Genomic DNA, 25,052 nt, shown 5'->3' with positions numbered 1-25,052 from the left:
AATTTATTCTTTAGATGGTCTCTAAATTCAGGAGGGGTATATTCCAGGTCATATTCTGGCTCTCATGGACTTGTTTTAATTGTCTGCAAGTTCAACTTGAACTTAAAAATGATCATTTAATGTTCTGTTCCACAATCAGCTCCATTGGTCTTGCAAAATTCTATCATGCGACCTCCAGCATTATTTTTATCTCTGAGGCCAACTTTTCCAACTACTGGTGATTCTCTTTTGTTTCCAACTTTTGCATTCCAGTCACCAGTGATAATCAGCACATCTTGATTTCATGTTTGATCAATTTCAGACTGCAGAAGTTGGTAAAAATCTTCAATTTCCTCATCTTTGGTGTTGGTAGTTGGTGCGTAAATTTGAATAATTGTAGTATTAACTGGCTTTCCTTGTAGGCATATGGATAGTATTCTATCACTCATAGCATTGTACTTCAGGATAGATCTTGAAACATTCTTTGTGATGATGAATGCCACGCCACTCCTCTACAATTTTTCATTTTTGTCATAGTAGGTCATATGGTTATCTGATTCAAGATGGCCAAAACTGGTCCTTTTTATTTTATTGATATCTAAAACTGGCCTAGGATATCAATATTTATGCGTTCTAGTTCAGTTTTGAAAACTTCTGATTTTCCTAGGTTCATACTTCATACATTCCATGTTCTGATTATCAATGGATGCTTGTAGCTGTTCCTTCTCCTATTGAGTTGTGCCACTTCAGCAAATGGAGGCCCTGAAAGCTCTACTTTATCCATATCATTAAGGTTGGCTCTACTCTGATGAAGCAGCTCTTCCTCAATCATATTTTGAGTGGTTTCCAACTTGAAGGGCTCATCTTCCAGCACTGTATTGGACAATATTTCAGGGCTATTTATAAAATTTTCCAATAACATATCAGACAGTGTTCACTACTATTCATAAGGTTTTCACTGGCCAATTCTTTGAGAAGTGGATGGCCTCCTCCTTCTTCTGAGTCTGTCTCAGTCTGGAAGCTCCACCCAAACCAGTCCACCATGGGCCAACCTGCTGGCACAGACTTCACCCTCACAGCGACAAGCAAGCCATCACAACATGACAGAAAGTTCCTCTCTGTTAGCTGTTCCAGCCACTCTGCTCGCTTCCTGGGCTTCCCCCTACCTGTTCCAGCTGCCGGCCCTGTCTGCCACTGCTCCCTGCTGCCTGAGGCTGTCTACCACCATCCTTACCTGTTCCGGCAGCCAGAATAATTCATTGGTCTTGAAAATTTTTCTCATGTGATCTCTGTTGTCATTTCTATCACCAAGGCTATGTTTCTGAACTTCCAATGATTTTTTTTTTTTTCATTTCTACCTTTCACATTCCAATCACCAGCAATTATCAATGCATCTTGATTGCAGGTTTGACCAATTTCAGACTGTAGAAGTTGGTAAAAATCTTTAATTTCTTCATGTTTGGCATTAGTAAATTTGAATAATAGTTGTATGAATTGGTCTTTCTTATATGTGTATGGATATTATCCTATCACTGACAGCAATGCACTTCAGGATAGATCTTGAAATTTTCTATTGCATAATTAATATAACTTAATTCCTTTACAATTTGTCATTCTTGGCAAAGTAGATCCTATGTGTGTCCCATTCAAAATGGCCAATACCCAGTCCATTTCAAGTCATTAATATGTGGGATATCGACCTTAATACATTGTATTTCATTTTTGATGATTTCCAAATTTCTTAATTTAATTATTTGTATATTCCATGGTCCAATTATTAATGGATGATTGCAGCTGTTTCTTTTCATTCTGAGTTGTGCCACATCAACAAACAAATGTCCTGAAAGCCTCATGCCATCCATCTCAGTAAGATCAACTCTACTTTGAGGAGGCATCTCTTCCCCAAGGGTATTTTTGAGTGCCTTCCAAACTGAAGGGCTTAGCTTCTGGCAGTGTATCAGATACTATTCCACTGCTATTCATTAGATTATTGCATTTTACTTGGATCCACAGTCAACAGCCTTGGAAGCAACAGTCAAGAAATCGGACATCCTATTACACTGGGCAAATCTACTGCAAAAGACCCTTTTAAAGTGTTGAAGAGCAAAGAAGACTAAGATGCCCCTGACCCAAGCCATGGTATTTTCAATCACCTCATATGCATATGAAAGCTGGACAATAAATAAGGAAGACCAAAGAAAACTGATGCCTTGAATTGTGGTGTTAGCAAAGAATACTGACAATACCGTGGACTGCCAGAAGAACGAGAGAATGTATACTGGGAAAGTACAGCTGGAATGCTTCTTAGAAGTGAGAATGGCCAGACTTTACCTCACCTCCTTTAGTCATGTTGTCAGAAGGCATCGTTGTCTGGAGAATGATATCGTGCTAAGTAAAGTGGTGGGTCAGAGAAAAGGGGGAACACCCTCAATGAGATAGATTGACACAATGGCTACAACAATGGACTCAAAGATTGTGAGGATGGTGCAGGACCAGGCAGTGTTTTGCTCCATTGGACATGGGGTCACCATGACTCAGAATCGATCCAACAGCACCTAACAACAACATTCATAAGGCTATCACTTGCCAATTTCACCGGCACCTAACAACAACATCAACATGAGTCCTTGTAAAGCCAGGGACAGCTAAACACACTTGTGCAGGTGGGAGTCTCAATGATATTCGGTTTCTGGGTTTGAATTCATGGGTATCCATCTAATATGATGCTGTATAACTTGTATGTTGTTTTGTTAGGTGCCATTGAGTCAGTTCCAACTCATAGTGACCCTATGTTCAACATAATGAAATACCACCCAGGCCTGTGCCATCTTCACAACAGTTGCTGTGCTTGAGCCCATTGCTGCAGCCACTACATCAATCCATTTCCTTGAGGATCTTCCTCTTCTTCACTGACCTGTTACTTTACCAAGAATGATGTCCTTCCTTCTCCAGGTACTAGGCCCTACTAGTAGCTTGTCTGAAATATGTCAGATAAAATCTCGCCATGTTTCTTCTAAGGAGCATTCTGGCTGGACTTCCTCCAAGACAAATTTGTTCATTCTTTCAGAAGTCCATGGTATATTCCCTATTCTTCACCAACACCTCCATTTGAATATGTCAATTCTTCTTTGATCTTCATTGCTCATTTTCCAACTTTCACATGTCTATATAATGATTGAGAAGACCCTAGCTTCAGTCAAGTGCAGCTTAGTCATCAGAGTGACACCTTTCCTTTTTATGACGCTAAAGATGTTTTGAAGCTGATTTACCCAATGCAATATGTCATTGGGATCCCTTTCCTTGTATCAAATGCTAAAGAAAATGTGAACTAAAATGTTAATGAAAAAAAAATGATGTAAAGATTTTACTACTTGGACTGAAAAATAGTGTACCTAGTGCTGGAAAGGATGATCAATGGTTCTGTCGTTGTTTGCTGCAAGCAAAAGAGCTGGCCGCTCGGTAGAGGAATGTCATGAACAATGAGCAGTGAAAGTCTCAAGGTCACACTAAAGGTCATCAGCAATGAAAACATTGGAGAAATGGTCATGAGGAACTTTCTGATGCAGGGACCAGGCTGCCACTACTGCCTTCAATGAAGGATGCATTATGGAGCCACCTAGAACACATACTTTGGTCATGTTATCAGAAGGGACCATTCACTGGAGAAAGATGTCATGGTTGGTAAGGTGGAGTGTCGATGAAAGAGGGGAAGGCCCTCAATGAGATGGATTGACACTGTGCCTGCAGCGATGGGCTCAAGTATAGCAAGGATCATGGACCTGGAGCAGGACTGGGTGGTGTTTCATTCTGCTGTGCATAGTAAGTCAGAGACAACTCGGAGCCACTTACCAACAACAACAACAGAACACATTTTCCCAAAAGAAAAAGGGAACTGGTGTGACAATCTATTCTGGTGCTCCCATTCAGTTTACAGGAAATATTCATAGCCAAGGAATAAGTTAAATGGTACTTTGAAGAAGCAAATACAAATGCAGGCTATGAGAAGGTGTAAGGGCCATGGCCTAAGTTCCTTTAACAAGTGAACAAGTTTTAGCACTAAAAAAAAAATGGACAATAAACTATTTTCTGGTTCAAAGAAGACTTAAGGGGGTAGTTTTTTTTTTTTTTTTTTTTTTTTTTTTAGGATTTGGGTGAAGATTTACAGAGTAAAGTCACTTTTCATACAGCAGTTCACATATACTTTGTCTCATGTCATTGACCAAAATTTACAATGCAGCAGCTCCCCTCCCACTTCCTTCCCATAGTTACCTCCTCCCAGTGTCCATCCCTTCATACTCTTCTGCACCCTGACCTATCTCCCTGTGCATAAGCAGCCCTTCCTTCTCCCATGATTGTTCTCTCCAGGGCGTGTGTCTACTTGAGGTAAATGTTTAACTCACATGCCTGTACTTTGTTTGGCTGGAAACCACAGTTGTGGGTTCAATTCCAGACCTGAAGGGAAACTAGGGGCCATAGTCTCAGTGGTTACACCAGGCTCTATTGGACCAGCAAACCTGGTCCCCACCTTCTTCTTTTTTTTTTTTTTTTTCCTCCAAACGATTTTGAGTTTTGTACCACATTGTTCTCCCTCTTTATGTAGGATCTCCTACATTTAAGGGGGTAGTTTTAAGTTAAAGTTTAAATTTTGAGTCTTATCTCAGGTCAGGGCCATTGGGTGTGGGGTTCATGTAGCCTTGATGACCCAAATAGTCTGGATTCCATTGAAAGTTTGAAATTCTGTTCCACATTTTTTTTTGGAGGGGATCAAGATTCTCCTATAGAATCTTTCATCAAAACAATAGGTAATGGTAGCCAGGCACAGCCCAGTTCTTCTGGTCATTTAAAGAATTATCTATGTAAGATTGAAATTGGGAATTCTGGTAACATAGTGCCTGACTGCTAACCAGAAGGCTGGTGATTCAAACCCACCAGCCACTCCTTGGAAAGAAGGTTTGGCAATCTACTTCCGTAGTGATACTGCCTCCGAAACCCAAAAAGGGTCGCTATGAGTCAACAGCATGATGATTCAACAGCACATAACAACAACAAGATTAAAATTACAATAAGAATTCACCAAATCAGATGAGAGCTTAAGGGGCAGTGAGTGGTGGCAGAATAACTTGAAGAAGGATCATGAGAATATTTCTTCAACTTTAAGAATGTAATGGATGTCAGAGAGTTAGACTTTGTTGAAATGGTGTATGGATCTGTGTATTTTTACCAAAATTAATAATAATAATAAAAAGAGGAGGGGACAGGAGGATGTCCGTAGGGGAATAGAGACAAGACAGAGCCCCAGTGTCATGCAAAGCCTCAGGTCAATCCAGAATTTTATGGAGATCAGAGTTTAATAATGGTCACCAGGGATGTAAGAGAAAGGAAGAGAGGGGATCAGTGTTTAGGAAGCATCGGGTTCTGTTTATGGTAAGGACATATTTGGCAATGGAAATTGGTGATGTTTGCACAACAGGATAGATGCAATTAGTCTCACTGAATTGCACAAGTGAAAAAGGTTGAATTGTCAAAGGATGTGTTATCTACATTTTTACAACAATAAAAAGTAAGAGAAAAAAGGGGGTATTCACAAACCACGTAGGGGGATGTGAATACAAGCCAGGCATCGGAGGAGATGCACACATCGTCCCCGTGCTGGTTGGCGTGGTGTTGGCATCGGAGTTGTCCTTTTCATCCACATGTTATGGAGATGATACTAAGTGTCCAAGGAGCCCTGGTAACACAAGAGTTAAGCATTTGGCTGCTAACCGAAAGGTTGGAGGTTTGAACCCACCAGCGGCTCTGTGGGAGGGAGACCTGGAGCTCTCCTTCTGTGAAGGCTGGTGCCTAGAGCACCCTGTGGGGCATTTCCAGTCTGTAACACATGGTCATGACTTGAAGTTCACCCTACAGCACCTAACAACAACAACAATACAGTGTACAGTCAGAAGATGACAGAGCTCTGGGTTTGCTTTAAGACAGTTCACAAGGAAGAACAATAGAAGGGAAAGGAAAGGGGTGGTGTTGATACAGCTTGTCCAAGAAGCCCTCGAGATGGGATTAAGTGTGCAAGCCATTGACTAGGAAAATGGGCACTGGGGATGCTGGGGGAGCACTGGGACCCCAGGGGAAGAAGGGGGCAGGAAGGTAAGCTGGAGTGTCTGGGAGCATCACTGGGGAGGCCTCCACCTGGTGTCCCATCAGTGAGCCCTTTGTCTGCAGTGGCCCTCTGCTCTCAGTCCTGCTGGACTGTCTTGGTGAACACATGGACACAGGGATGGACTTCAGAACGTTGGTGTGACCTTGGTCCAGTACCTCCCCACACAGGGGTTTGGGGACCTATGAGCAAGGGTTAGTCCTGCCACCTGCTTTCTTCCCCATTAAGCATCATCTCAAGATGAAAGCCTGCGCATGAAGTCATTGGGATAGCAAGCGCATTTGCTGTTCATTCTGAAGCACACCCAGACTTTCGTCTCTTAGAACATGAGCTGCCCAAGAGCCAGCTCCACACTTTTCTCTGGGGGGCACAGTCTGCAAAGGGAGGAGCTGCCCCAGGCCAGACTGGAGCCAGCGGTCAGCACACCCAGAAGGCCCCGCCCAGCCGTGCATAGACACGTCCCAGGGGCCCCCTCCACTTTGCCTCTCATATCAGCCTAGATCTGAAACTAACAATCCTCTGCCAATGCTCCAGGAGAGGAGAGCACCAGGGCCCAGCGCTATGGCAACTTCAGCACTGCCTCCTGTAGGACTCGGGACTGGGGGCACAACGCATTAAGGGCTTGGCTGCTAATGGAAAGGTTGGTGGTTTGAAGTCACTCAGTGGCTCCGTGGAAGTAAGACCTGGCATTCTGTTCCCATAAAGATTGTAACTTTGTGTAACTGTGGGGCAGTTACACTCTGTCACATTGGGTGGTGATGAGTCGAAAACAACTCGAGAGCAGATAACAGAAACCACAGGGACTCCAATGTGAGGAAGGGCCTGGTGTGAGGGTCAGACACTTCTAGGCATGAGATTGGCCCAACAGTAACACGCAACCCAGTAGTTCAAAGGAAATGGGATTCACAAGAAACTTAGAAATGGGGGGCATAAAGTTAATGGAGTGTCACCCCGTCTTACCAAAGTTAAGAATCAGCACGACTTGGCATTTCCGTTGTTGCAGAAACAGTCACTTTAAAAAATATATATTTCATGAGTATTAAAATCACTTACCATAGGTCTCAGAAATCTAATTGCTAAAATTCGCCTAATAACCATGAGTCATCTAAGCAGAAATAAATGAAGAACAGCTTCCCGTGAAGAGCGTTGTCGGAAGCAGACTCAGGCCCAGGAGCTAAGGCCTCTTTCACTCCATGCCCATATTTTGGTGGCTGGGACTGGATGACATTGAGGTGGAGAGACAAAAATACCCCCTTTGAGCCAGAGGACACTGAGTGGAAGAAGACTCTGCTTTGGAGGTCCTGGGGGTGAAAACCTTGCCTTCCAGGGGCCAGCAGTCCCTCAGGACTGCTCAAGTGCCTGAATCTCCCAAGGATTCTGCCAGAGAATCAGCCTTAGCAGACATCCTGTGACAAAGAGGTAGGACAACTGCAAACAGCAGGAACTCCCTGAGACAATAGACCCAGGACAAAAGAGATTCAGATGCCCTTCTGGAGTTCCTGAAAAGACTGCAGTGTTAGGTGGAACTGTGGCTGGCCTCAGAGAAAGAGGAGAGTAACCACATCTCCAGAAATAGCCAGAACAGGTGAAGCAATTGAATCTCAGCGTCCAGAGATCTAGAGTTAGACTTGGGTTCAAATCCTTAAGAACTCTGTACTTGGGCAACTCGATTGTTTTCTTTTTTTTTTTTTTTCCTGTGTGAAAGTCTAAAACCAGAGGCTGTTGGTGTGTGGAAACAGAGCCCCCTGAAAGCAGGGCCTTGACTCCACTTCAAAGTCTTGACGTGAGTCTAGAATCCATGTTGAATTTTAAAGCTGCCTTTTCCAACAGCAGTTCCTCTGACTTTGATGCTGACCTAACCTTGATGCTGACCATCTACCCAAAAGGAAACTTTGTTTTTCTCTGAGGTCTGGCAGGTGCAGGATATGACAATCTATTCCCAAAGCATCTTTCCATTATTGTCAAACAGACCCAAGATGTGACAGCTTGTACCCGAAGGCTCTTGATGCACAGCATTGTAGCTCTTTACAATGGGCCACCAGAAAAAGACATGATTAGGAAAGCAATTTTCATATCATGTTACCTGAAAAACCTGTTTTGCCATTGTCCCATGACTTTCCTGTAATATACTGACAACCACGCATGTCTGCAATGCTGTACCCTTAATCAATCATACAATCCCCCATGTAGGTCATCCACCTACCCTGCTAAGTCCTCTTATAAATTCCACCTTGGACTCTCCTAATTACGATTTTGTAACTTCCTTGTCTGGAGAGGCAGCCATCTTCACCCTGCGAGCTTGGATGTCCTCTTGCTCTGGGCCTTCCCTGTCCCTCAACCAACCTCTTTTGCTCCCACTTCAAGCAGAGTCTGTGATGTGGCTCTCGGACATTGCTGAGCTGCACTTTCCACTTTGGGAAACTGCTAATATTAATTTCCACTTCACCAGGCTACTGGACAGATTGAATGGACTGATATAAATAAACAAGTCTTCAAGTCCCAGTGGGAACTGCCAAAATCCCAGGACTCTGAGAATGGTACTGATGTTGACTGGACGGGGGTAAAGAGTCCATAAAATCCCCTTTAAAAGCACACGGATGCACTTGATAGTTGTTTAGTGTAGTGGCTGCATGAATGGTCAGCAGTCCTAGGAGCCGGTCAGCCACTGAAGCTGAGCAAAGTAAGAGCTGCCATGTCCTTCTGGAAAACCAGTGCATGTCTTTCTCATTGTTCCTTAAATGTTTATGTACTAGTAAAAGAATAAATGGCTGCCGTACTGAGTTCATTCCCATCACAGTTGGAGCTACCCATTTCTCACCGGAGCAAGCTCCTCAGGAGACTGAGCAGATGCACACACGGGCAGGTTAGCATGTGCAGTAGTTCTGCCTGTGCAAAGAGGGCTGCCAGTGAAGCAAGCGTTCATAAATAGACAAAAATGCCAGCGTCTTACAGGAGCAGAGAAGCCTGTCTCCTGCGCTGGTGTGGTACACAAGCCTAACCCCTGTCCCGCAGAGCCCAGAGCCGTGTACCATGGAATGTTCCCGGTTCACTGGAGATTCGGGAGTTGACCTGGATACTCGCCGTACGGTAGTAGGATGGCTATCATTAGAGTGCTCCTCCCTTTAGGGAGGTCATTTCAGCACCCAGCCACTCTTTTCTATTTTAGTTACTCACTAAATTTGTTATTAATTCAAAAACCATACCTGAGCATCTCCAGGACCCGTTCTTGGAGGTGAGGAATAATTAGCCCTAGACAGAACACTGTTCTCAATCTGTGCGACAAACCTTAAAAGCAAAAACAAAAAGGAACATACTGTTTCCAAGTAACTTAGCTAAAACCCAAAACAGAACTCAAGAATATTCATAGGGAGACAAAGTCATCCAGCATGAAACGACAAAATCCACTATTTCTGGCACATAATAAATCATCAGGCAAGCAAAGAATCAAGCAAACACAATAATGAGGAGACAAATCCACCAATCAAAATTGACTCATTACTGACCCAGATGTTAGAATTTCCAGACAAGTATAGCGGGTATAATAATAGTAATTTTATGTTAAAAAATTAAATAGAGACATGGAAGATAAAAAAGTGAAACAAACTTCTAGAGAATAAAATTGTGATGCATAGGAGCGCTGGTGGCATAGTCCCTAAGGCACTTGAGTGTGAACCAAAATGTTGGCAGTTCAAATCCACCAGCCACTCCTCAGAAGAAAGATTGGGAAATCAACTTCTGTAGTAATACTGCCTCAGAAACCCAAGGGGGTGGGTCACTATGAGTCAGATCTGACTCGATGGCAGTGAGTTCAGCATTTTTTTGGAAGATTAAAAAAAATACAATAGATGAAAATTAACAACAGGTTAGACATTGCACAAGAAACCTTAATAAGCATGGAATAGCAATAGAAACTATCCAAAATGATATAAACACAGAAAAAAAATAATTTAAAAATGGAAGGAATATCAGTGAACTGTAAAACAACTTCAAATGACCTAATATATGTATAACTAGAGTCCCTGAAGTGGTGGGGATAGAAAGAACATTCAAAAAATAGTATCTCAAATGTTTCCAAATTATAAACACAGGTGCAAGAAGCCAACAAATCTTTAGCACAACAAATCTTTAGAGGCTGGCAGTTCAAACCCACCAGCCATACCTCAGAAGGAAGGTTGGGCAATCTACTTCAGTAGTGATACCGCCTTGGAAACCCAAGGAGGGGTTGCTATGAGTCGAGTTCGACTCGACGGCACATAACAACTACAGCAACACATGCAAAAGTTATGACAATAATGGCGTACAGGCCAGGAGGGAGGAAATTGAAGTATACTTTTGAAAATTTCTTATGCAAGGAGTCATATATTATTCGATGGTACACTTTTAAAAGTTGAAGATATGTACTATGAACCCTGAAGCAACTACTGCAATAACAAAATGAATTTTTCTTAGCTAATAATCCAACCAAGGAGATCACTAAATTCATAAATAAAATCAAATTAATTATTTAAAAAAAATATATATATATGAAAAGAAAGAAACCCAGAACAAAGAAGAGTTGGAAAAATTTAAAACAAATAGAAAGACAGTAGATTCAAACCTAACCATGTAAATAATCACATTTAATGCAAACTGTCTAAATACTCCGATTAAAAAGAAAAAGGCTGCTAGGTTACTTTTTTAAAAAAAAATAAATAATTGCAAGAAATACATTATGATATAAAGATACAAATAATTTAAAAGCTAAAAGAGAGGGAAATGATGCAACACCTTAATACTGGTAAAAAAGAAAGATGTAGTGAATACATTAATATTAGACAAAGCAAATTTTAGAGCAAATCTATTCTCAGGGATGAAGAAGGGCATTTTGTAATGATAAAAGAGTCAGTCCATCAAGGACACATAATAATCCTAAACATTAATGCACTGTTAACAAGGATTTAAAATACTTGAAGCAAATACTGAAAGGATTACAGGAGGAATAGAAGATACACCACTACAGTTGGAGAGTTCAGTACACATCTCTCAATAACTGATAGAACAAGCAGACAGTTAGTAGGGATGTGCAAGCTTTGAATAACACTGGGAAATCACACAACTGAAGGGCATTTATAGAACATCCCACCCAACAGTGGCAGAATGCACTTGTTTTTTCAAGTGCTTATGAAGCATTTACCAATATAAGCCGTATTCTGGGCCATAAAAAAAGTCTCCATAAATTCAAAAGAATTCAGGTAATACAGAATTTATTCCCTGACCACAACATTGCTAAATGAGTAATCAGCCATGGAAGGAGATCTGGAAAATTCTCAAATATTTGGAAACAAAAATCTTCTAAATAGCCCATGAGTCAAAAAAAGAATCAAAAGGGGCAATTAGGAAGTATTTCTACATGAATGAAAATATAATACATTAAAATTTGGAATGTCCCCAAATAGGGCTTCAACCAAAACCAGACTCACTGCCATTGAGTTGATTCTGATTCAGTGATCCCCACTGGGTTTGCAAGGCTGTAGAGCTTTATAGAAGCAAACTTCTTCATCTTCCTTTTCTGGAGTGGCTGGTGGGTTTGATCCACTGACATCTTGGTTAGTGCCAAATGCCCTAACCACTACACCAGTAGAGATCCTTAAATAGTGTTTAGAGGTATATTTACAGCATTAAACATCTATAATACAAAAGAAGATAGGTTTAAAATTTATGATCTTAGCATCCATTTTAAGAAACAAGAAAAAGAAGGGCAAATTATACTTTAACAGAAGAAAGAAAATAATAAATATAAAAGCCAAAACCAATGAAATAAGAAACAGAAAAAAAATCATTAAAACTAAAAGCTGTTTTTAGAGAATATTAATAAACTAGATAAATCTTTAGAGAAATTGTTTCTCAAAAAAGGACAGACAACACAATCAAGAGTGAGAGAGGTGACACCACTACAGAGCCTACAGACAAATGCAACAGAACATCCTTTGTGGCATATTATGGGAATCCAATTGGTTTATGCAGTGGAGGATGAGTTCGTTGCCTCAACCTGTAGCCTCACAGAGTCCCAAAGGACTCTGTGGCAGAGGCAGTGGCAGTGTTTACTGTCCTGGTCCTCTTCCTGTGCACGTGGGACAGCTCCATTTCCTAGCCTCTCCTGTAGTGAGATTGTGGTCATGATCTGACTTCTGGCCAAAGGAACAGGAGAAGAAGTGATACAACCCACTTCAAAGACTGACCCTTAGAAGCATCCTGCATGGTCCCTCAGACCTCGCTTCCCTTGTATAACTTTGGAAGCTGCAGGATGGAAGGAGGCATTGGCCACTGAGTCACCATAGAGACAGGAGCTGCTCAGAGAGTCATTCAGCCTGAAATGGATCTTCACTTCCATCAGACTCTGAACTGTGCTCACCTGTGACATAAAGGAGACGTCCACTTGTTTTCTTAAAACATAAGGGATGTGAGGGTGATTGTTTTGGCAGTTAGCAAGCATTTCCTGGGTAACAGAGAAATTGTTACCTGACTTGGGTGTTCCCATGAAATAACAAATGTATATCAGATTAGTTGAGAGGTCAGACAGCTGTCAGTGATGAGCCTGACATTGGGAGCTGAAAATATGTTAACCTATAACAAGAAATGGACAAACTGTGACCTTCACTAACCTGGAAGTCAGCCAACATACCTATGAATATCTATGTCCAGAGAAAGAGGCAGGAAAAAACCGTTACTAATGCACATTGGCAATTACTGTCATCATACAGCAAGAGATGGCAAGAGAGGGTGACTCAGGAGAGACATAAAGGAGATGGAGGGAGTCCAGAGGTTCGAAAGCCCGACTACTTCTAGAGACAGAACCCTCAAATTCTGAGCAACAATGGGCCAGCATTTTGTCTTTTCTTTTTTTCAGTTTAACAAAGTAAATCAGGGAAATATCAGAGTAAGTGGCATACAGAGAACTTCTCAGTTGAGTAAAATGACTGAGGCCAAAGAGTTATGGCCTTCTTGTTTATGCCAACTGCATCGAATGACTTACCATGAAGCTGAAAGAGAGACTTGGGGGTAAGAGAAGTGGGTGGGTCCCTCAGGCACTGCTTGGCAGAGTCCCTACACCAGCACCAGGATGGGACTTAAGAGAAATGCACTGTAATTGTGTTAAATCTCTGGGATTTGGGAGCTGTTTTTTTTTTTTTTTCCCAAGCAACTGCAATAGGAATAAGAAAGATGTAAAAGAAAGGGCAAGACACAGGCAGGTGTGGGATAGCAGAGGAATGGGGTGTGTGGCTGACCGGGTTGCATTGGACAGAGAGGGACGGGGCAACACTGGCACTTAGTGAGCCTCTGCTGTGTGCCAGGCAGCGTGGGCTTTAATTCAATATGCGGACAGAATAGTGAGGTGCTGAGGCCAGTGCCTTCATGCAAGTGAGCAAGCCGCTCTTAAGAGACACATAGGCATGCCTCTTAAGTAGTGGTGAGTCAGCTTTGACACTCAACTCATTTACTTTCATTCTACCAAAGTGGAGGTGATGGGCTGGGTCCATTGTCTACCTTTGGTTAAAGGAATACAAATATAAATTATATCTATTATTATATATTGTTCTGGTTCCTTAGGGCTGCTCTGACAGGAATGTACCACAAATAGGATGCTTGAAGAAACAGTTTATTCTCTTACAGTTTGGAGGCTTTAAGTCTGAGTTCAAAGTGCCAGGCTCTAGGGGCTGGGTGAAAGCCCCTCAACCTTGGGCTTCAGCTCTGCCTCCTTCTCCTGGCTCACTGGAGCTGGAGGCTTTTTTTTACTCAGACAGCTACTAGATGCTGAGACTGACAAGCCCAAGGTTGACAAGTAAAATGGCACAGTCCCGATGTTATCAAACCACATGGCAGGCCATTGATTCAAGTCCATTGAAAGTCCCAAGGTCGGCAGAGCATGGCAGGCTGCTGAACAATGACTCAGCTTCACGCAAGGTTCAAGCATGCTGTAAGCTAGAGACCATTCCCAAAGCTGATTCTTATATACGGGAAGCAGACCACATCCCTAAGGAGCTGATGGCTGGTCTCTTCATGGGGAATGACTACCACCAGTTGCCCAGCCACTCACCCAGGTCCAGCCAAGTTGACACATAACCTTGATTACCACACACACACACACACACACACACTTTGTAATATAATACCAGCTTTATAAAATTCCAGTTCCCAGTTGCCACCAAGTCACTTCAAACCTATGGTGACCTCATGTGTGTCAGAGAAGAACTGCTCCATTGTGATTTGATTGATGCCTCAGAGGTAGATTGCCAGACCCTTGTTCCAAGGCACTTGTACATGGACTGACACCTCCAAACGTTCGGTTATCAGGTAACCACTCAAGGACTCCTTTTCTACAATAGAGTATATTTTTTATACACAAAAAAATGAGAGGACAGTACCGAAACTGCCCATACTCTCTGAACCCATTTCCCTCATTGATAACATTGAAAAGGGAGTACTGTGAGGAAGAGTGGGACTTGAGTCACACCCTCATATAAAGTTGTGACTCAGGATACACCCCACACTAATGCTGCCACATTAACATACAGAGGCTGGGATTTACAACGCATGAAATGCAGGATAACCTCACAAAGTGGAAGCCAGTCACACAATAGTGAGAATCATGTCCTAACCACGTTGACACATAACATTAACCAACACAAAGACCACAGGAAAAGGTGTCATTTTCATTACATCATATCAAGGGCACATATGAACAAAATGATTACCATACTCTCTAAAAAAATGTATTTTATTTAGATTTTGGTGATAGTTTACACAGCAAATATGTTCCCGTTGAACAATTTCTATACATATTGCTCAGTGCCATTGGATACATTTTTCATAATGTGTCAACAGTCTCCTTACTCCCATTCAGATTGCTGTGTTTCCATTAATCTAGCTTCCCTGCCCCCTTTCTTTTCAGTTACTAGCCTAATGCAGGCCATCTGCTTCACCCAGTGACCTTTGTTCCCCTTACATTTTCATCTTTGCTTCAGGGTAAAAATTTCCATTTGGTCTCACAGATGATTTTTCACAAGAGTCAGTACTCTTACTTACATAGAATTGAGAATCTAGAAGTAAATCCATCCACTTATAGAAAGCTGATCTTTGACAAAGGGTCAAAACCCATTAAATGGGGAAAATATATTGTCTTTAACAAATGGTGCTGACAAAACCAGATATCCACTTACAAAGAAATGAAATGGGATCCATATCTCTCAGCAAGTGCAAAAACTATTCAAGATGGAGCAAAGACCTAACTGTAAAACTGAAAACTGTAAAGATCATCAAAGACAAATAGGACCAATTTAGGGATTCTGTTGTTGTTGTTGTTGTTACGTGCCGTCGAGTTGGACCCAACTCATAGCGACCCCTCCTTGGGTTTCCGAGGCAGTATCTCTATGGAAGTAGATTGTCCAACCTTCCTTCCAAGGAGTGGCTGGTGGGTTTGAACTTCTAGCCTTCTGGTTAGCCGTCAAGTGCCTTAGGCACTACACTACCATACATCATAAAAATACACTATCAAACATAACTAAATATGTACAAGCAGCAGAAGAAAAACTAGATGACTGGGACCTAATAAAAATTAAATACTTACACACATCAAAAGACTTCACCAAAAGAGTAAAAAGAGAACCTGTAGACTGGGAAACAAATGGGTAGCTGCATATTGGACAAGTGACTAATCCCTAAAATTTATAGAAACTTCAAAACTTCAACAACAAAAAGATAAATAAAAAATTTAAAAATTGTCAGAGGACATGAACAAACAGTTCACCAAAGAAGACATTCAGGTGACCAACAAACACATGAAGAAATGCTCATGACTAGCCATTAAGTAAAGGCAAATAAAAATGACAAGGAGATATCATCTCATCCAAGCATCAATAGCAAAGTGCCAAACACCAGAAAGCAACAAGTGCTGGCAAAGGTGTGGAGAGACTGGAACCCTCATACTGGTGGTGAGACTTTGAAATGGTACAACCACAGTGGAAATTGGTATGGCACTTCCTTAAAGATCAATGTCCTATGATCCAGCAATCCCACTGCTAGGGACATATCCTGGGGAACTAAGAGTAGCAACACAAACAGATACATGCACAGCCATGTCCGTCACCAAAACCAAAAACCAAACTCACTGTCATCCAGTTGAATTCAACTCCTAGTGACCTGGCCTTGGGTTTCCAAGGCGGAATCTCTATGTAAGTAGATTGCCCAATATTCCTTCCCAGGAGTGGCTGGTGGGTTTGAACTGGCAGCCTTCCAGTTAGCAGTCAAATGTTCGTCACAGCACTGTTCATAAAAGTAAAAATAAGGGAAACATAAGTCTGTCAGCAGATGAATGAGTGGACAAACTGTGCTACATACAAACAATGAAATACTTTGCAAAGGCAAAGAAGCAGTGAATCTGAGAAACATCTCACAACGTGAATGACCCTAGAGGACATTATGCTGAGTGAAATTAGCCAATCACAAAAAGACAAATACTGTCTTAGACCATCCTTATAAAAAGTCAAGGAAATTTTTACACACAGAAACATGTGTGTGTGTATGTGTGTGTGTGTGTGTGTGATTTGGGTGAAAGTTTGCAGAGTAAATTCACTTTCCATACAGCAGTTCACACACATGTCTTCTCATGACATTGACTACTATTTCCCACAATGCAACAGTTCCCCTCCCACTTCCTCCAGATAGTTACCTCTTCCCTGTCTCCATCCCTCCATGCACTCCTGCCCCGTGAGCTGTCTCCCTGTGCATAAATAGCCCTTCTTTCTCCCATGATTTTTCTCTCCAAGGAGTGAATCTACCTCAGGTAAACGTTCAACTCATATGCCTGTCTTTTGTTTGGCTGGAAGCCACAGGTGTGGGTTCAATTCCAGACCTGATGGGCAGCTAGGAGCCATAGTCTCAGGGGTGCCACCAGGCTCTCTCAGACCAGCAAACCTGGACCCCCTTTTTTTTTTTCCAAATGATTTTGAGTTTTGCTCCACATTGTTCTCCCTCTCTATCCAGATTCTCCTACATAGATTCCCCACCAAGTGGTTGACAGTGGTACACACAGAAACATTCTTTGAAGGTAAATTACTAACTCAAGGGCAAACATGTGTTAACATGGGTGAAGGGAAAGGCAGTGTACAATAAGGAGGTCAGCACAAAACCATCAAGACAGCGGGAGACACTGGGAGAAGCAGAGGAGTCAAAGGCAGCAAAGGGAAATACTGGGTCATACACAGTCCTCTAGTAACAGTACTGACACCAACCTCCGAGCTGGTACATAGACAGACCTACAAGCTGAAGAGGTGTGGGACCATGAATGGGTACTACACCCACACACACACACACATATATATATATATATATATATAGGTTTGACAGAGAAGTTTTCTACAGACGCATTTATGTGGGCTGCAAATATATCCATGAACACAGTAGCGCATTCAAACAAACTCACTCACTGTCTTTTGTGTCAGACGCATAGTGACCCTCCTTGGCTTTCCGAGGCAGCATGTCTATGGAAGTAGATTGCCCAATCGCACAGGGGACAGAGTTCTGGAAACTTCTCAGTCATAAGCAAACACCTAAGGGGATTAGGTGGGTTGCTTGAGTGCGGTGCTTAGACCAAAGTCTCAAGGGACATCAAAATCAATTGGTGTAACATAGGCCACAAAGGCAATGTTTTAATCCTACTTTTGGTGAGTAGCAACAGGAGTCTTAAAAGCCTGTGAGAGACTAATGTGCACCTATTGGTCTCTCCCAGCCCAGAGCAAAGAGAAGAAAATCAAAGATGTAAGGAAATGATCAGTCCAAAGGACTAACGGACAGAGAACTGAATTACGTGGTGCCTGGTTACCACAGCTGAGCGTTTGGCAAGGGGTCACATTAGGAGGTCTAGGGTAAAGTGGGAAGGGGACAAAACTCAAAACCAGGCTTACTGATCTGATAGAACTGGTAAAACCCCCAAGACTGTGGGTCTTAGACACCCTTCGAGCCTGGAACTGAATCACCCCCATAGGTCAACTTTCAGCCAAACAATAAAATAATAATGACAATAAAAACCTCACTGCCATGAGTCAATTCCAACTCATAGTGATCCCCTTTGGGTTTCTGAGGGGGTAAATCTTTACAGTAGTTGATTGCCCAGTCTTCCTTCCACAGAGTGGCTGGTGGGTTTGAACTGTCAGGCTTCTGGTTAGCAGTCAAATGCCTTAGGCATGACACCAGAACTCCTTGGCCAAACAATAGACAGGCCTAGAAGGTGAATGTTAGCACCAGGGAGGTACACACTCCTTAGAACAATCAGACGTTGGCAGCCATTGCCCAGGGAGGAAGTTCAGAGGGAAGGAAGGGATGGGAAAGGACAAATGGAAACGGCAGACACAGAGAGGAAGTAGGACGAGGGCTGTTCCACTGTGGACTGGCATCTGCGTCACTCATCAAAATGTGTTCAAACTGTTGGATGGAAATCCACTGTGCTTTGTACATGCATTAACAAGTTAAACCACAATAAAAAAAAAAAAAAATGCACCATGCGGGGAGAAGAAGAGCTCTGGACTTCCTGGTGACGTTGTTTACTTTATGAGCCAATCAGCTGTCTAGCTGAAAGATGGCCTCCAAGTTTAAATTCCAAGGCTATCTCTGGGTGACAGCCTGGAGGGCTCTTCTGGTCTGTACTTTTTCAGTAAATCTGGCCCTTTTTGAAGAATTGTAGTATTGCTCTAAACTGTTCTCCTGTTCTGCGTGGGACCATCTGCTGTGTCCCTGGTCAGAACGCTGAGTGTAGTGGCCAGGCACCGCCTAGTTCTGGCTTCAGGAGAGACAAGGTCAGGGCTCACGTGGGCTCTTAGTCCTGAAGATTGGTTTCTTCTGTGACTCTTTGGCTCCCTTCTTTCTCTTTTGCTCCAGACAAGCAGAAACTGATAGTTGTACTGTAAATGGATGCTTACAAACATTTAAGAACCCAAGACACTAGGATGTAGAGTGTGAACTTTATGAACTGTTATACCAATTATTGTGGAGTCCCAAGAGATTGTTTGTCACTCTGAATGTCAACCTTGACCACCTGGCTGAGGGAGTGTCTGTCAAGTTCTTTCACTGTAAATTGACTTTGTTTGTTTGTTTTTCATATTGTTCTCTTTCAAAGGGAGTCCCTGTGATCTGTCCACACTTAGGGCCTCAGAGCTATCTAGTTATCTAGTGCTGCTGTTACACAAAGACCAACAGCAGATGTGCCTTCAGCAAACAGAAAATCATTCTCTCACAGGTTAGGAGGCTAGAAGCCTGAGCTCAGAGTTCAGAGTGTTGGCTCTAAGGGAGGACTTTTCCTCCATGTGTTTCTTGGTCCTGTCGGGATCCCAGCACAGGGACCTGGGGTCCACAGGACATGGTTCAGGCCTAGCTCCTCTTTCTTGGTGGTAGGAGTTCTCCCTACTCTGTTCCCTTCTCTCTCCTTTGTCTCTTGTAAGATAAAAGGTGTTGCAGGCCACACCCCAGGGAAGCTCCCCCAGGGCTGAGATGGGACTAAGGGTGTTGTGTCCCACCTTTAATCCTCTTACACCTGATCAGCTTATCACATGATGGATATCATCCTCACAGAACTGCCAACCCACTGAGAATCATGGCCCACCCAAGCTGACACTAAGCCACTTCTCAGAAGGAAGATTGGACAATCTACGTCCGTAGAGATACTGCCTCAGAAACCCAAGGAGGGGTTCCTATGAGTCAGGACTAACTTGACAGCAGTGAGTTTGGTTCTTGGTTTTGGTACAGTTTAATCTATGACAAGGACTTAATGCTCCCCTCCTGGATGTGAGGCATCCCCCTGAATTCTTTGTGATTCATCTGCACAGGTTTGTCTCCTCCCTTTAGTTTCATCATTTTTATAGGCAGGTATTTCTGTTGGTATGTATATGTGGGTATTTATTTCATAATGGGAGTTGTAACCCAGTACTACTTTATTTGATTGCTCAAAATATTCCAAATGTGAAAGAAGGGCTGTTTATGCACAGGGAGACAGCTCAGGGAGCAGGGGTGCATGGAGGGATGGGCACAAGGAAGAGGTAACTATGGGGAGGAAGTGGGAGGGAAGCTGTTGCATTGGGGTAAATTGTAGTCAATGTCATGAGACAAAGTGTATGTGAACTGCTGTATGGAAAGTGAGTTTGCTCTGTAAATTTTCACCCAAATCACAATTATAAAAAAAAAAAAAAAAAAAAAAAAACACTCCAGCTGTGGCCAATGGGACATTTCAAATGGTTCTTGTGTCCCTTTGAAGCACAGTATCAATAGTTTTTTGTTGGTTTTCTGTGTGCATGTGTGTGTGTGTCATTTCTTACTCCTTGGAACTGTCATGCTCTAGGTTCACCTGCTACATATCTTGCCCAAGTCCCAGTATCAGATCAAGCATTGCTCCAAGGAGCCCTGATTTCATTCATTGGAGAATAGTGCCAGAAACAACATCTAGGCATTAGATATGCTCATTGTTACTCAGGTGTCATTTCTTTCAGGCTCTCTTCTCTAGTAAAGAAAATATGTAAATTACAATAAAACATATGCACACACATATCCATAATATCTCTATGTAACATTCTGTATCTATATGATGCTAAAAATGTAATTATACTGATGTTTCTCATCATTACCAATTATCTTAGGCTGAGTTCTCTAGAGAACCAAATCCAGTGAAGCTTTCATACCTGTGTGTATATATGTCTGTGTGTGTTTGTTTATGTAACTATTATTGTTGTTATTAGGTGCCATTCTCTCCAACTCATAGCGACCCTATGCCCAGCAGATTGAAACACTGCCCAAACCTGTGCCAGCCTCATGATCCTTGCAATACGTGAGCCCATTTTTGCAGCCACTGTGTCTATCCATCTCATTGAGGGCCTTTCCCTTCTTCGTTGACCCTCCACTTTACCAAGGATGATACCCTTCTCCAGGGAATTGTTCCTTCTGACAACATGACCAAAGTAGGTGAGACGAAGTCTGGCCATTCTTGCTTCCAAGGAACATTCTGACTTCACTTCCTCCAGGACAGATTTGTTAGTCCTTTTAGCAGACCATGGTACTCTTAGCATTCTTCTCCAACACCACAACTCAAAAGCATCAACTCTTCTTTGTTCTTCCTTTTTCATTGTCCAGCTGTGTCCAGCTGTCACATGCATAAGAGGCGATTGAAAATACTATGGCTTGGGTCAGGTCCACCTTAGTGTTCAAGGAGATGTCCCTGCTCCTCATCACTTGAAAGAGGTGCTTTGCAGCAGATTTGCCCAATGCACTACATTGTCTGATGTCTTGACTGCTGCTTCCATTGGTGTTTATTGTAGAGTCAAGTAATATGAAATCCTTGAGAACTTCAGTCTCTTCTCTATCCACCATGAAGCCTTATTGTACCAGTTGTGAGGATATTTGTTTCCTTTATATTGAAGTGTGATCCATACTGCAGACTGTAGTCTTTAAAATCTTCATCAGTAAGTGATTTTCACTTACTTAAAGTCATCTTCACTTTCAACAAGCAAAGTTGTGTTGTCTGAATATCACATGTTGTTAATTATTCTTCCTCCAATCCTAATGCCATGTTCTTCTTCATATAGTCCAGCTTCTCTGATTATTTGCTCTGCATACAAGTTGAATAAAGTACGGTGAAAGGATACAACCCTGACTGACTCCCTTCTTGATTTTGAACCATGCAGTATCCTCTTGTTCTGTTCTAACGACAGCCTCCTGGTCTATGTGCAGGTTCCTAATGAGTACAATCAAGTGTTCTGGAATTCCTATTCTTCTCAATGTTATCTACAACTTATTATGATCCACACAAGCAAATGCTTTTGAATAGTCAATAAAACATAAGTAAACATCTTTCTGGTATTCTTTGCTTTCAGCTAAGATCCATCTGACATCAGCAATGATATCCCTCATTCCACTTCCTCTTCTGAATCCAGCTTGCATTTCTGGAAGCTCTCTGCCAATACACTGCTGTAACTGTTTTTGAATTATCTTCAGTAAGATTTTACTTGCAAGTGATATTAATGATATTATTCAATAATTTCCACATTCTGTGGGATCACTTTTCTTTGGAATGGGTATAAATATGGATGTCTTCCAGTCAGTTGGCCAGATAACTGTCTTCCAAATCTCTTGACATAACCAAGTGAGTGCCTCCATGGGGCATCCATTGATTGAAATCCCAATGGGTAGTCCATCAATTCCTGGAACCTTGTTCTTTGCCAGTTCCTTCAGTGCAGCTTTGACTTCTTCCTTCAATACCATTGGTTCTTGATCATAAGCCACCTCCTGAAATGGATGAAAATCAACCAATTCTTTTTGGTACAGTGACTCTGTGCATTCCTTCCATCTTCTTTTGATGTTTCTTGCATCATTCAATATTTGGCCCATAGAATCATTTACTATTACAACTCGAGGCTTAAATTTTTTTCCTCAGTTCTTTCAGCTTCAGAAATGCCAAGTGTGTTGTTCCTTTTTGGTTCCCCAACTCCATGTCTTTGCACATCTCATTATAGTAATTGGCTTTGTCTGCTTGAGCTGCTCTTTGAAATCTTCTGTTCAGCTCTTTTATCTTGTCATTTCCTCCATTTGCTTAACTATTCTCCATTCAAGGACAAGTTTCAGAGTCTCTTCTGACATCCGTTTTGGTCTTTTCTTCCTTTCTTGTCTTTTTAATGACTCCTTGCTTTCTTCGTAGGTGATGTTCTTGATGTCATCCCAAAATTCTGCTGGTTTTTGGTCTTTGCTGTTCAATGCATCAAATATGTTCTTTAAATGGTCTCTAAATTCAGAAGGGATATGATCAAGGTCATATTTTGGCTCTCATGGACTTGTTTTAATTGTCTTCAACATCAACTTGAACTTGCAAATGAGCAGTTGATGGTCTGTTACACAATCAGCTCCTGGTCTTGCATTGGCCAAAGATATTGAGCTTCTCCATTGCCTCTTGCCAAAGATGTAGTCAATCTGATTCCTGTGCAATTACATCTGGTGAAGTTCACATGGATAGTCATTGCTTATGTTATTGAAAAAGATATTTGCAATGAACAAGTCGTTGCAAAATTCTATCATGCGATCTCCAGTGTTATTTCTATCTCTAAGGCCATATTTTCCAATCAACAGTGACTCTTCTTTGTTTCAAAGAAGACTTTTGCATTCCAGTCACCAGTGCTAATCAACCCATCTTGATTTCATGTTCAACCAATTTCAAACTACAGAAGTTGGTAGAAATGTTCAATTTCCTCATCTTTAGCTTTGGTGGTTGGTGCATAGATTTGAATAATAGGAGTATTAACTTGTCTTTCCTGTAGGTGAATGGATATTATCCTATTACTGACAGAGTCATACTTCAGGACAGATACTGAAACTGTCTTTGTGATGATGAATGTCACACCATTCCTCTTCAATTTGTCATTCCCGGGAGAGTAGATCATATGAATGCCTGATTCAAAATGGCTAAAACCAGTCCATTTCATCTCACTAATGCCTAGTGTATCTATCTTTATGTGTTCCATTTCATTTTTGACAACTTTCAATTTTCTTGGATTCATGCATGGTACGTTCCATGTTTTAATTATTAATGGATGTTTGCAGCTGTTTCTGCTCATTTTGAGTCGTGCCACATCAGCCAATGGAAGTCCCAAAAGCTTTACTCTATTCATATTGTTAAGGTTGTCTCTACGCTGAGGAGTCAGCTCTTCTGCAGTCAAATTGTGAGTGTCTTCTGACCTGATGGGTTCATCTTCTGGCACTATGTTGGACAATGTTTCAAGGTTGTTCATAAAGTTTTCCAGTAATATATCAGACAGTGTTTCACTGCTATTTTTAAGGTTTTCACTGGCTAATTCTTTGAGAAGGAGAAGGCCTCTTCCTTCTTCTAAGTCTATCTAAGCCCAGAAACACCACTGAAAACTCTCCACCATGTGTAACCCTGTTGGCATTTTCCAGCATGGTGGCATAGCTTCCAGCCTCACAGCAACACATAAGCCACCACAGGACAACAAACTGACAGACAATTTTGTGTCCCTCAGTTGTTCCTAACCCCTCTGAACCTACCTACTCAGGCTTAATATAGAGCCATACCCAAGCAAAAAGCAGCTTCCAAGCCCCAGGACTGCCAACTCAGTCCTCGGGCTTCATATAGAGCCACAGCGAAGCAAAAAGAAACCTCCATGCTTCTGGCCTGCCTACCTCATACCCTGGCTTAGACAGAGACACCCCCAAGTGAAAAGCAGCCTCCAAGCCCCTTGCCCATCTACCTCAGGCCCCTGTCTTAATATAGAGCAATAACCAAGCAAAAAGCAGTCTCCAAGCCCTGGGCCTGCCAACCTGTGGCCCCTACCTTAATAGAGAGTCACACCCAAGCTAAAAGCAGCCTCCAAGTATGTGTATATAGAGAAATTTATCTCAGGGAAATGGCTCACACAGTTGTAGAGGCCTGCAAGTCTCAAGTCCATGGGTCAGACATCACATTGGAGACTTCTCCTGACTCCTAAAGCTGTAGAGGTTCACAAACCTGAGATCAGCAGGCAATACAGAAGATTATTGGCTTCTGATGCTGACAAACCCAAGATCAGCAGGTAAGATGGCATGCTGTTAGCTCACAGGCTTGAAGGCAACAATCCCCAAATGAGCAGACAATACAGCAGGTCACATGTTCAAGTCCAGCAACCAGAGGTCAGATGAGGAGTCAGATGCAGACTGGGAAAAAAGCAAGACGGCTTTGCTAGGACACCCATGTGTGTTGGAAGCAGGCCACACCCTGAGGAAACTCCCTTTCACCTGCTTGGCTGCTCACGGCAGATCTCCTCGTGGAAGTGATTGCATTGCATCAGATCTCCTCGTGGAGGTGATTGCATTGCATCAGATCTCCTCGTGGAGGTGATTGCATTGCATCAGATCTCCTCGTGGA

This window comes from Orycteropus afer, unplaced genomic scaffold, assembly GCF_000298275.1.
Source record: "Orycteropus afer afer isolate SDZICR_OR568_19922 unplaced genomic scaffold, OryAfe1.0 scaffold00491, whole genome shotgun sequence".
In the NCBI taxonomy this organism is placed as follows: Eukaryota; Metazoa; Chordata; class Mammalia; order Tubulidentata; family Orycteropodidae; genus Orycteropus; species Orycteropus afer.
Note: the sequence above shows the minus strand (reverse complement) of the source record.